This window comes from Mus caroli, unplaced genomic scaffold, assembly GCF_978045245.1.
Source record: "Mus caroli unplaced genomic scaffold, Mus_caroli_1 scaffold_6, whole genome shotgun sequence".
Classification (NCBI taxonomy): domain Eukaryota; kingdom Metazoa; phylum Chordata; class Mammalia; order Rodentia; family Muridae; genus Mus; species Mus caroli.
In genome coordinates, this window is record NW_028227261.1 from 66,639,256 (window position 1) to 66,651,535 (window position 12,280).

The window sequence follows — 12,280 nt, forward strand, 5'->3', positions numbered from 1 at the left end:
ATTTATCACTTTCAACCACCAGTCGCTGAGACTATTTTGATGAAAAAGAAATAATTGAAAATAAAATGAGGAAAATGTAAAGTAAAGACCAGTCGGATTAATTTTTAAAGCACTAAATCTTTAATATGATTTTTCCTGTTTGGGGGTTTTCAAGTTCTGGTGAAATGCCCATGTATTTGAAGTAATGACAAAGAGGATGAATTTGAAAGCTCTACTTTCCTTTATTGTTAAATGCATTTGATAATTTTTCGAAGCTGATGTCCAGAATTTTGTTTCACTTAACAATTGATCAAAACAATAAATAAAAATGGAAAAGTAAGTCTCAGTTAAGGAACAAATTCATTTAAAGCCTGTCTTTGTTTTGAAGAATTCATTTTACCAATTACAAGTGTTCGTAGGCTCCTTTTTTTTCCCCCCGAAATTTACTAAATTAGACGCGGTAAGAAAACTGTGTATTTAGAAATAACTGGCGGATTGACAGGCTTTAGCACTAATTAGTGAAGCTAAAAATAATGTGTGCTGGTCATATTAAAATGTAAAAACAGCTTGTCATTGTTATTCACTTGTAGTTCAGAACCCATCTCATTAACACGGATATAGAACTGCCTTCTTGGGCCAGAGAATCAATATCACCCAAAGCTTTTTGTCAAAATCAAATAAAATATGTGTCTCACCTGTCTTGGTTGCCAGAGCAGCACTGACTGTAGAGTTATCTTCATCTTCTGATCGTTTTCTGTGCCCCATGCTTTGTGTGTCCTATGGGAGACCTTCTCCACAGTTCTCGTGATTTAGCTGCCGTGATCGTTTTTATTTTACAGACTGGAATACAGGCCTGGAAAGATTAAAGATTTCAGAAATCTCCTAAATGGTGCAGTCTGTGTGTTTCCTATCTCATCTCTGCTTTTAATTTGCTGTATATCATGATATTTAAGCAGATTATTTGTTATTTTTTTAAGTTGGTTTGAGAGTCATTATATTGTAAGTGTGTGTGTGTTCTTTCTTAAATTTTAGAATTGGTTCAAGCCTCAAGTCCACATCCATAAAGGTATAGGAGATAGACAGACTATTACTGTAAGTAAAGTAATAGCTTAGGACTCAACACGTTAGGGAACCAAGTTTAGATGGATTCTAAATTGTCTCTGGTGGTCATTCCATGAAAAACACACAGAACAATTTTCTCCTGAACCTTGAATAAAAGGATAACTTTTTATTTTTATTTTTATTTTTTGGTACTTTGAAAGTTCTAATGTCTGTGTGGGTAATAGTACAGTAGCAGGCTGGCTCAGTGTATATAGGTGCCTGTCACTGCTGATGTTCTCAGGTCTGAACTCATACGGTGGAAAGAGCCAACTGACTCCTGCAAGCTGTCCTTTGTCACATGTGTGTCATGGCGTATGTGTGTTAACATACAAACACATACCCTGAATTTCCAGGCTCAGCACGACTTGAATTTAAGTTTCTCATCTGTGTCTTCTTGGCAAGCTAGTTTGTATTTTATGGTAGGTAAAGGTCTTGTACAAACATAAAGACCCCTTCAAAGCTAACATGTTGTTGTCTGAAAACCAGTGTGTGGGAGATGTGGTAAAATAGCAGGAACATCTGACCAAAGAGTGGACAGAATTTGAAGGTTAAATAAAGCAATAATCACATTATGGAGGAGAGCTTTAATATGGATGAATATTAAAAATATTCATTTGTAGAGAGAGAGCAAATTAAGTTCAAAGGTCAAAACAAAAAAGTGAAAAAAATTAGAGATTTTAAATTAAAAATATAAATGTAGAATATAAATTTCATAGTGGACAAATGACATTTAGACAGCAAAAATATTAGAGCTTTAGGGTTTTTCACTGAGTACCTCCTGGTATTCATTGGGTCATAGTGAATATATTCCAGGAAAGCAAAATCTCTGAGAGCTTGAGAGCTTGGCTGTAGGGAAAAAAATCCCAAGGACAACCAAACCCTACACAATAGAATATAAAGTGATTTGCAAATGGGAAGACATTGTCTTTGCCTGTGGAAATTAGGGGGTGCACAGAAACTTGTAGCACTGAAATTAAACACCGGAACAAACAGTATCATTATCAGAAATGGAATTCCCAGAATGTGAGCGCCTAGCATTCTAGAAAATAACACTAGATTATGCATGGTCATCTATGGGAATGCACAGAGAAAGCAGCACAGACTGCCCACTAGCTACCAGGACTGACTGCTCAGTCTGAGCAGCAGGCCACTTAAAGGGTGCTGTGGCCGGAACGGCCTCACCATGTATAATAGCGCTCCACACTGTCCCTCATAGCTTCCAATCAGAGGCTAGGGACCGTGCACAGACATCAGATGCCAAGCCCAGGGGTTCTAGTCCCAGCTCAGCACTTAGCTTCCGTATGTGTAAACTTAGACAAAACTTAAAACTCTACTCTGCCGTCCTCATTTCTTAAGTGAGATTAAACTAAACTGATGGCTTTCACACAGAGAATATCAAATGAGCTTGTATATGCAAAAATTGTGTATATGCACAGTTCTGTAGCAGAGGAGGAGTCTTTTGGAATTACTTCTGAGAAAGAAATTAGACAAGAGGATAGGTCTGTGGTTTTGTTCTTTTCATTGTTCAAAGTTTTTAAACCCTTAGAAAGTCTTCTGAATTCCAGGTTTCCTACCTAGAGTCTAGATCATGGGGGAGTTTGGATAGAATTCATGGTGGCGTGCGGTTGGTAAAGCTGTAAAAATTATATTGGCTTTTACTAATCTCTGATTGAACCTTAGAATTTTGTCATATTTACCACAACTGTGGTGACTTTATTGGGGGTGGATTTGGATACTTTAATATCGTATTGAAATGACTTATGTATTGCATACCTTCAACATTATGGTAATCATGAGAACTGCTATTAGACCTGTCTTCAATCTATTAATAAAGAATCACATAGAGGGACTTGAGATAACTCAGTAAGTAGGTAGAAAGTGCTTGCCTTTTAAGCATGAAGACATGAGTTCAAATCCCAGAACTCACATTTAATAATAAAATCCTGCCATGGCAGTACATGTTTGTAATATAGTGAAAACAATGGCTTGTGTAATCTAAGGCATAGTGCTTCATTCTGTAGTCCAGGAAAGGACCATTTCTGTCTGTCTAAGGTGCAGGTCAAACTGTGCCAGCCAGCTCAGAGGGTGATGGCCCTAGTGAATGGCAACTGACACACACAGTCTTGGGTAAATACCTTCTGGGCACCTAGACAGCACCCAGACAGGGACCATCAGAGAGCTTATCTGGAAAGACACACAAAAAGCAGATGTTTGCATTTTACTTTTAAATTTCATATACCTGCCATAGTGCATTTCACCCATAAAAGGGATGGTGACTGAGACTGCTCTGCCCCCAGGGACCTCTGCTCAGCCCTGAAGCACAGCACTGCCTGGACCTTTAACACAGTGTGTATCCGTCCTCAGCTGCTTTAGGTCTTAGGTCTTAGGTCTTGGTCTTGGGCCATACTCTCTGCTGACTTAGCATCTTATAAGAAGTAATTGAGAAGCTTGTGTGGCAGTATCTTTTGAGGCCACTGTCCTGTCGAAAGTCTTCTGGTTCTACTTTATGTTTTAAAGACATGGGATTCATCTGCAAAGCACAGCAGATAATCTAATATTTAATGTCTACATCGTGCTCATCTCAAATGCTGGATATTTGAGGTTCCTCAATAACAGATATTTAGAGGAATGGTCATCTTGGGAATTGGCGTTGTTCTTCAGTTCGTTTGATGATGATGGCCTTACCATTGAGAAAGCATGGGTTTAAGTGGAACAACTGTAAGCACCATATCACAAGAGGACGTGGGTTCAAATCGTCAGCATCCACCTAAAGAGCCTGGCATGGCCATGCGTACCTGTAACTCCAGTGTTGCAGAGAGGAGGATCCGGGTTAGATTCTCTCCAGCCAGGTTAGTCTAAAGGCTGGCTTCATGTTTAATGGGAGGTGATGTCTCAAAACATAACATTAGAACCCAACATACTTCTTTGCCCTGTGCATATGTGGTCATGGACACATGCATCTGCACACACATGTGCAAGCCCCCTACACACACACACACACAGAGAGAGAGAAAATTTTAAATCTGGAAGGATCCAGATTCTCTTTGGGGCTAATGATAATCGTGGCCAGGGAAGGTAGGATATTTACCAAGGCTCCTGGAAGGGCAAATGGTAGACCCAAGAGTCTATAAATGGGCAATCTTGCCTTTCTAACCCAGTAGCTTTTTTTTTTTTTTTTTTTTGGAGTATTTTCTACAAAGTTATAAATAGGACCCACAGGTCACATCCCTTGTAAAAACTGGGCCAGTATACTTTCTTTATTAAACATATTAAATAAAGCTTACCATTTAGAACTACTTGCAGAGGACCTGAAGTCAGTTCCTAGCACCCACATAGGTGCTTACAACCATCTTTACCTCCAGTCTCTGGGGATCTGATGTTGTCTTCTGGCCTTTGTGGATACCAGGCATTCATGTGATGTGCAGGCAAACAGTTGAATGCATCTCTATTCATTATTTACAAGAAGGGTGTTCTAAATGTTTCACATACAGCAGGCCAGGGCTCACAACAACCCATCTATCCAGGCAGGCATTCTGACTGTCTCTGTTTTACAGAGGGCTGCAGCATGGGCTCTCTGCCTTGGTACTCCTCACATCTTGGCTGTGTGATTGGTTGTAAGAGGGAGATGGGCCCACTCACTGAACAGTGTTTAGCACCATTCCTGTTCTCTTAGCTGTGCCAGCCAGAAATAGCCTCAGCTATATAGCCAGACGCCCCTTGAATTGCTCCTGGTTGAGATTTACTGCTGTAAAGTTGTAACAGAGATGTGCGTTCTTAAAAGACCTTTTTAGTGGCTTTACGGTGACTCGTGGTCCTAACTGGACAAATTACACACTGCAGGCCCTGTGTCTACATATCAGAATGTACTTGTGTGGGGGTGGATCTGAGTTAAACCTGACCCATATTGCTCTACTTTGTAGCATTTCCTCATGTTGCTTCTAGTGAGAGCCAAAGGCCACAATTTATGACCTGCTTTTAACTTCTTTTAATTGCCCCAATTCATGTATTGTCCCCTTGGATTTGACCCATCATACACGGACAGCCTTACTTTTCTCTGTGTAACAGAGAACCTAACATATCTCAATTGCTTCACAGTAAGAATTTATGTCTCAGCCAAGACTAACAGCTGCCAAGAAAAACATACCCAGTAATGAATAACTCACAAAGGTTTGGTAAAGAATAAGTTAAGTTATATGATGAAGTATATTACTAAGGTATTGGGTTTTGTTTATTCAGTGTGATAACCTGTTAAATTCACATAAGTCAAATGAGTTTGAGGTTTTGGGTCATTGTTTCTTTGTAATTTTATATTTTAGTTTCAAGAGCAGGTGGTGACTATTGGGGGGAGGGGAGCATTGAGGTTGATTGATTTAAATTCTAGCCCTGCCAAACATGCTAACCACATGACCTGTGTTTTTTTGTTTTTTCTTTTTCTAAAGGTTTGATTTCCCACCAGTAAAATGAGGTAATGATGTGAAATTGGTCACATTGTTGAAGAGTTGAAATGAGAGATTGGGCATCAGTATCCAGTTTAGGTTCCGGCCTGTAAGTTTCCCATCTTCTTTCTTGAACCAGCTTATTTGTTAACTTTATCTTCATGGTCTTTAGCTCTAAACCAGTTATTCTAGAGAGAAACATATCCTATGAAGTAGCTTTGTGCAGATAACTGGTGCAAGGCGTTGCCTAGAGAACAGGGTGGCGACTTTTGAGTACTCAAGATGGTTGGACATTGAAAGATTTATATTTAATGATAGCATGGTGGCATACGGAGGGGCCAAAGGGCCTCAGAGGGTCTATGGAGCCAAAGCCTGCCCTGTTCTTCCATTTTTAGCCAATATTTGAATGCCTGCCATGTGTTGGATGCTGTGCAAACCCTGGAGATACAAAGATGGCAAACAGAAGTTAGCTATGCTATCCCTGGTCCCTGACTCCATAGTAATTAGTTAGTCATGTGATGTCTTCATATGACTCCTTCCAAGTGATATGCACTGCCGGGAATGGTAGTGTGGCTGGACTCTGAAAGAGTATTGGGAAGCATAAATGCTGTCTGCCCTGGGAAAGAGATGAAGGTGGTGACAGCACAGGATTTGATAGTCCTATGCTGCAGTCTTTCAGCATGGGGGTCCGACCCACTGGGATATCACGAAGTCAGCTTTGTGGGCCTGATTTAGGCTGAATGTTATTTACGAAATGAAAGAAGGGAGGGTAGGAAAATGTTAAAGTGAGTTGCTCACAGTGACCTCTTGCTTTGCAAAACATCATTTTAGTCTTGTACACATTTGGTACACGTCACAATGTAGAATACCTTTCTTACAGTGATTCCCATGAAAAATATAATCACTCCTTTCTTTCTCCCCACAACCCCTTTTGTTGTTTGTTTGTTTGTTTGTTTGTTTTGGAATTGCATACACACTTATCTTGGTTTTTTTGTTTGGTTGTTTGGTCCCCCCCCACTTGGTGTTTTTGTTATTTTTGTCTTTTTTTTTTTTTTTTCCTGGAGCTGAGAACCAAACCCAGGGCCTTGTGCTTGCTAGACAAATGTTCTACCACTAGCTAAATCCTCAAATACATTTACTAGTTTAAGTCCTGTTAATAGAAAGGCTGAGCAGCTTGTTTATCTTGGCAGCCATCCTTCAGCACTTCAAGTGTGCTGTCATGAGCACCTCTGTGTAGAGAATGTGTACTTCAGTAAGTTCTTAGAGGAGGCAAACAGTCGTGCATTTACGCACCTAGGTACCAGAGTGGTGGGTTCTGATTTACAGCCACAAGGACTGTCTTGTCACACAGCAAGAATGTTTTGAAACTTGGTCAGAAGCAAGCACAGAAGGCAGATGCAGTGCCACATATCATGTGCTAGGAACAAGACCACTGTCCAGGACTAGGACCCGCAAACATCATTTCACTCTTTGACCTCATTGTTGGTTCTGTTTTATTCCACAAGTGTTGAGAGAGGAGTGACGCCCTGCACTGAGGATAAGAAAGGTGCTCACGGGCTGGTGAGATGGCTCAGTGGGTAAGAGCACCCGACTGCTCTTCCGAAGGTCCAGAGTTCAAATCCCAGCAACCACATGGTGGCTCACAACCATCCGTAACGAGATCTGGCGCCCTCTTCTGGAGTGTCTGAGGACAGCTACAGTGTACTTACATATAATAAATAAATAAATAAATCTTTAAAAAAAAAAAAAAAAAAAAAGAAAGGTGCTCACAGAAGGGGGAGTGCCTGGAAACCTTAAAGAATGAAGGGGCTTAGAAACTAGATAAGAAAACCCCCCTTTGTTTCTGCCCTGAAACAGAACTGGGCTTGAAATTGGTTCTGCTTTTCTCAGCTCTGTGGCTGTAGGTGGAACACTGGACTCTTGGACCCTTAATTATCTTATATATGAAAGGCCCCAGCAACACATTTTACAGGGTGATAAGATAAGCAGCAAGTTTGTATGGAATGTGTCCATTGTGTCATAAATAGCCAAAAAGGAATTGTCCCTGAACTCTAACCTTGTTAGAGACAAACCAGTGCCTTGCTTCTCTGTTGCTCTGATAAAACGCCTTGACCAAGGCAGCTTAGAAAAGAAAGCATTTATTTAATTGTGCTTACAGTTTCAGAGGGTTAGAGTCCACAATGGTGGAGGAACATGGTGGCAGAACAGCTGAAAGCTCACATTTCATCCATGATCAGGGGCCGGAGAGCACACTGGGAATGGTGTCCTTGTATGTTTTGAAACCTCAAAACCTGCCCCCATGACACACCTCTAAGGCCAACCTCCTAATCCTTTCCAAACAGTTCCACAGACTGGGGACTGAGTATTTAAATGTGTAAACTTTGGAGTGACGTGCTCATTCAACCCACCATAGGCAGATTTGCATTTTCCAAGACAGTTTCTGTATGAACACCCATGGGGACTTAATGGACAAGAGGAAAGTTTAGAAAGCTAGCCTCAGTTGCGTACTCCTTTAGTTTCCAGACTGTGTGCTTGTGGCTATTGACTTTGTCTTGGTTTGGGGAACAAAGTGAAAGAGATTCATCAAGGGCATCCTTCTACATCTGCATACTGCTCTTTCCAGTGTGTACCCCAGCCCCACCCACAGCAGTGTATCCTGAGTACACTTAGTGTAGATTTGGCCTTTCACATACATTAGGGGTATTTATGGAGACTAGCTTTTACTTCTCTGAATTAGGTAAAGGGATTCCACTATCCAGTCTGCTCAAATAACTGTGGATGGATGTTCTGAGCTTTCAGTCTCCATCTCCCCACACTAGTGCCTATAAGGTCTCATTGTTTTCTAGCATTGCTTAAAGCAGGACTTCATTTTCAGGAAATAATCTACGAGTGAGGCACAGCAAAAGCCACATTTGCATTTGAGCACAAAACAGCTTTACCTTTGTCCAAGAAGGTACCTTTTCTGGCATGCACTTTATTAAACCTCAGAGAAATGTATGTACCTCAAAGAATGAGTCCCTTAACAAAAAACATCCGTTTGTGTTAGAGGGAAGGATCAAACCAGAGCTGACCACACTTGCCCAATCAAATATATATCCTGCTACCTCGGTAGCTAAGCTTGTGTCATCCCTCTGTCCCCGAATGACTTTGTTGTATGTTTTTTTTGCTCTGCTCTTTGGAGATTGACATTAACATGTCCAGTCATTCATAGCAGCGCTAGACTTTTTGTATGATAAATTTCTGCATGGTCACTTAGGAGTCTAAAACACAGGGTACTTAAGAAAGGCCTAGTGTTGCAGTTCTCATATTGCCCCTCAGTGTTCTAGGAGTGTGCTGTGGAGGATGAAGAAAGGTGCTGGGGACCCAGGGATATGGGAACAGCTATTTTGATGTTTTCCCAGAAATTGAAATTCTTTAATCCGTTAGTTTCCAAGTTGGATTAAATGAATGGATACTTTGCTGTTCATGAGCTACTGACTTTTAGAAGCTGATATTTAGTACATACATGAAATTTGACATATTTATCGGCAAAATATTACAATTCTGAGCCCTTAAGGAGTAATTTTTTCCTTTGATGTTTTATTCTTCCAGCCAGCTCTGGCTGCTTTTGTGCTGTTAACATTTTATCTCTCAGATTGTTAAATTCATTGTGAAATTCACTGGGTCTCTGAACAGTTACTGTAACTTTAGGAAATACTACCAAACACAAGGAAAGTAGGTAAATAACATAAAAGTCATTTTTTTTTGTTTGTTTTTTTATTTTTTTTTTTCGAGACAGGGTTTCTCTGTATAGCCCTGGCTGTTCTGGAACTCACTCTGTAGACCAGGCTGGCCTCGAACTCAGCCTCTGCCTCCCAAGTGCTGGGATTAAAGCATGTGCCACCACTGCCTGACTGTCAAAAAAATTTTAAAAGATCTAATTAAAATTATGAAATGTCTTAAAGCTATTGACCATTATTTAAGATATGTTAAAAAAAAAGAATTTTCTTTAAATATTTTGGATCATCCCATGCATGAGCACTATGTTGACGTCATTTCTACCCCTCTCTCCCCACTCAACTCCCCCTGTGTTCTCTCCCATTCCTTCTCAGATGCATGGCCTCTTCTATAGTTATTATTGTTGCATATGTATACACAACCTGCTGAGTGTACTCCATGGCTCATGCCACGCGAGTTTAGGGCTGAGCATTTGGGATTGGAGAACCTAAGGCTATTTCTGAGCACCTCCCTGGAGAAGATCTGTTCTCCCTCTCTGCTACCACTGGTTCTTCATCTGAAAGCAGAACCCTGTGAAATTTCCACTGTCCATGTTGGAACGTCAGCTGGTGTTGTTTGTATGCAGGTCTTATTTAGGCAGCCAGATTGTCAAGATTTCATGTGTGTGTAGCATCCCTGTCATGTCTAAAAGACACTGTCTAGAAACAAGCATCCTGGTCCTCTGGTTCTTACAATCTTGATACATCTTCAAAGCTAGGGATTTTTTTTTTTAATTCAATGTCTGTCTGCCAGTAGGCTTTCATATATATTGAAACTGTCATGGGTGTAGTTTATTGAATATCATTTCCCACAAATGCCAAGACTTTAAGTGATTTTCTAGCGCAGGCTTAATTTATTTCTGTCCATGGATCCTTTTCACCCAAGAAATGTACACATATATAAAGTAGGTATTCAAATCATATGTGTGTGTGTGTGTATCAGCTGATAAGTTACAGAGAAACTTATTTTAAAACCAAATAATTTTGTCACTTAGTATATCGACAGTAAAATTTCATACTAATGAGGTGGGCATGTTTAGTTACCTTTACATAGAGAAATCTTGGCGAGATAGTTAATGCTGCCAAAAGAAGCACACTAAGTACTTTTCGGAGTTGATCTGTATTTCTATTTTAATCGTTAGTGGAAATACCCCTTCACATACATACAGAGTTTGCATTAAAGCAGATGTTTGTTTAGGGCCATTTCCGAACTATTTGGAACGGTGTCATAATTTAGAAATGACCATGTAGTGACTTGATACATTACCTAAATGTGCGAATAATTAAACTAACTCTCTAGAAGGTCACTCAGCCCAAAGGCTTAAACATAAGCAGAAGTCCTGGAAAGTGAATAGCTGTCTCCCCTTGGCACAGATTTTCATTTTCATGCAGGAAATTGCTATATTTTACTAGAAATGGTGACTTTGGTCTCAGATGTGGTTTTCACTATTGGATCCTCTGGCAATTTTTCTTTTGAAATATCATCTTTTAAAAGTCTGTTAAAATGTAAAAAATCCAGGTGGGATGGCTCATGCCTCTAATTCACTTGCTGAGACAAGAGGATTACTATTAAGTTCAAAGGCAGCCTAGGCTCTAGGGTGAGTTCCAGACAAGCCTGTAGAGTACGACCTGTCTCCTACAGACATTTAAAATGACTTATGTAATTGATCTACTTCCATTGTCGATCATCAATGGTTCTTGATGATCTTCCCTGTCCAGTAGTTGGACTGTGTAGCTTAGGAAGTGAAGAGAGTGCCGGTCTGAGTGAAGGGAGCAGGATGGGGGCGGGGGCGGGGGTGGGGAGTCCACACTTCTGATTTCTAGCTTTGGGAAGCGTGGATCTTAGAGCTGAAGTAAGACTTGAAACCGAAACCATATCTGGTCAGCTTCTATTTTATTACTTTGTGATGCAATATCTCCTTCATGCTCAGAACAATGTCCTCAGAATAGTATATATATGTATGTGCTCAGGGTCCTACAGGTATGGAGTGGAAAGTATACTGTCTGAAGTACAGTTGGTTGTCTTTGGCCTTTGGATCAACCTTACGTTCACTTGAAGGAAAACACAAGTTTAATTATCTTATATTTATAGTTCCCCATGACTTTGAGGTGATTTTGAACCATGGATGCAAAAACGAAGAACAGTCATCAAAGATTTTAGAATAGCAGCTCCTGTGATTTTATTTCTACCTTAAAAAGTAGATCTGCGGATATAGCTTAGTGGTAGAGAGCCTACCCAGCATGCACAAGGACTTGGCTTCAGTGCCCAGCACAGAAAAAATAAGAAGTAATTATTCTAGACACTTAACATTTTATCTTCAAAGTGCTTGCTGAATATTAATTAACTTTTTGAAACTTTAAAGGAACTCCAGCCAGCTTTGCCTTTTTGTAGTGAATATCTCACTGAAGGCAGGTGGGGTAAAATTGAGCTATAATTGAGCGAAAATATGACTATTAAAATATCCTTATTAATAAGATGCCTGGGCTTCAAAGAGGAATGATCTAAGTGGGGTAAAGTAATGTGCTTCTAAGAAAATAATTTACTTCATGCTGCAGAAAACTGACTAGTGTGGCTTGGCCACATAAAATCCTTTACTGGTAAGCAAAATAGACGGGGTTTAATTTAATTTCTCACTATGGAGACTGTGCTGTGATCCATGGCCTGATATGTTCATTAAGTATTTCTAGATTTGGGACCATTGTTTTTCCATGCTTAACCTGAGAAATAGCAAAAAGTAATAATAGTGAGATCAGAGTTAATCCATCGTAATGACTGGCCTAAAATATTAGCATGGAAACATGTTTTTTTAAAACAAAAATATAGTTATATATTAAAAGTTTAGAATAGCTTGTCATTTTTTTTAAGTAATTTCTGTGGTGAACTTCTGAAACTTGGTTTCACTGGCGGTTTTACTTTTCAGGCCGTTATTCTAATGTGGCACCTTGTTTCTTTATGGCTGTCCTTGCTGCTAATAACCCTCTTCCGCACCATGAACTGATACCAAGAGT

At 40.0% G+C, this 12,280-nt stretch overlaps 1 long non-coding RNA gene across 1 annotated transcript in view; it reads left to right on the top strand.

The window, feature by feature from the left end:
* Positions 1–12,280, top strand: part of LOC110293748 (uncharacterized) — a 28,931-nt gene that overhangs the window by 4,819 nt on the left and 11,832 nt on the right. Inside the window, exon 2 of the long non-coding RNA XR_003836399.2 lies at positions 5,520–5,625. This is a non-coding gene — a long non-coding RNA (uncharacterized LOC110293748). The remainder of the gene's footprint in view (positions 1–5,519; positions 5,626–12,280) is intronic.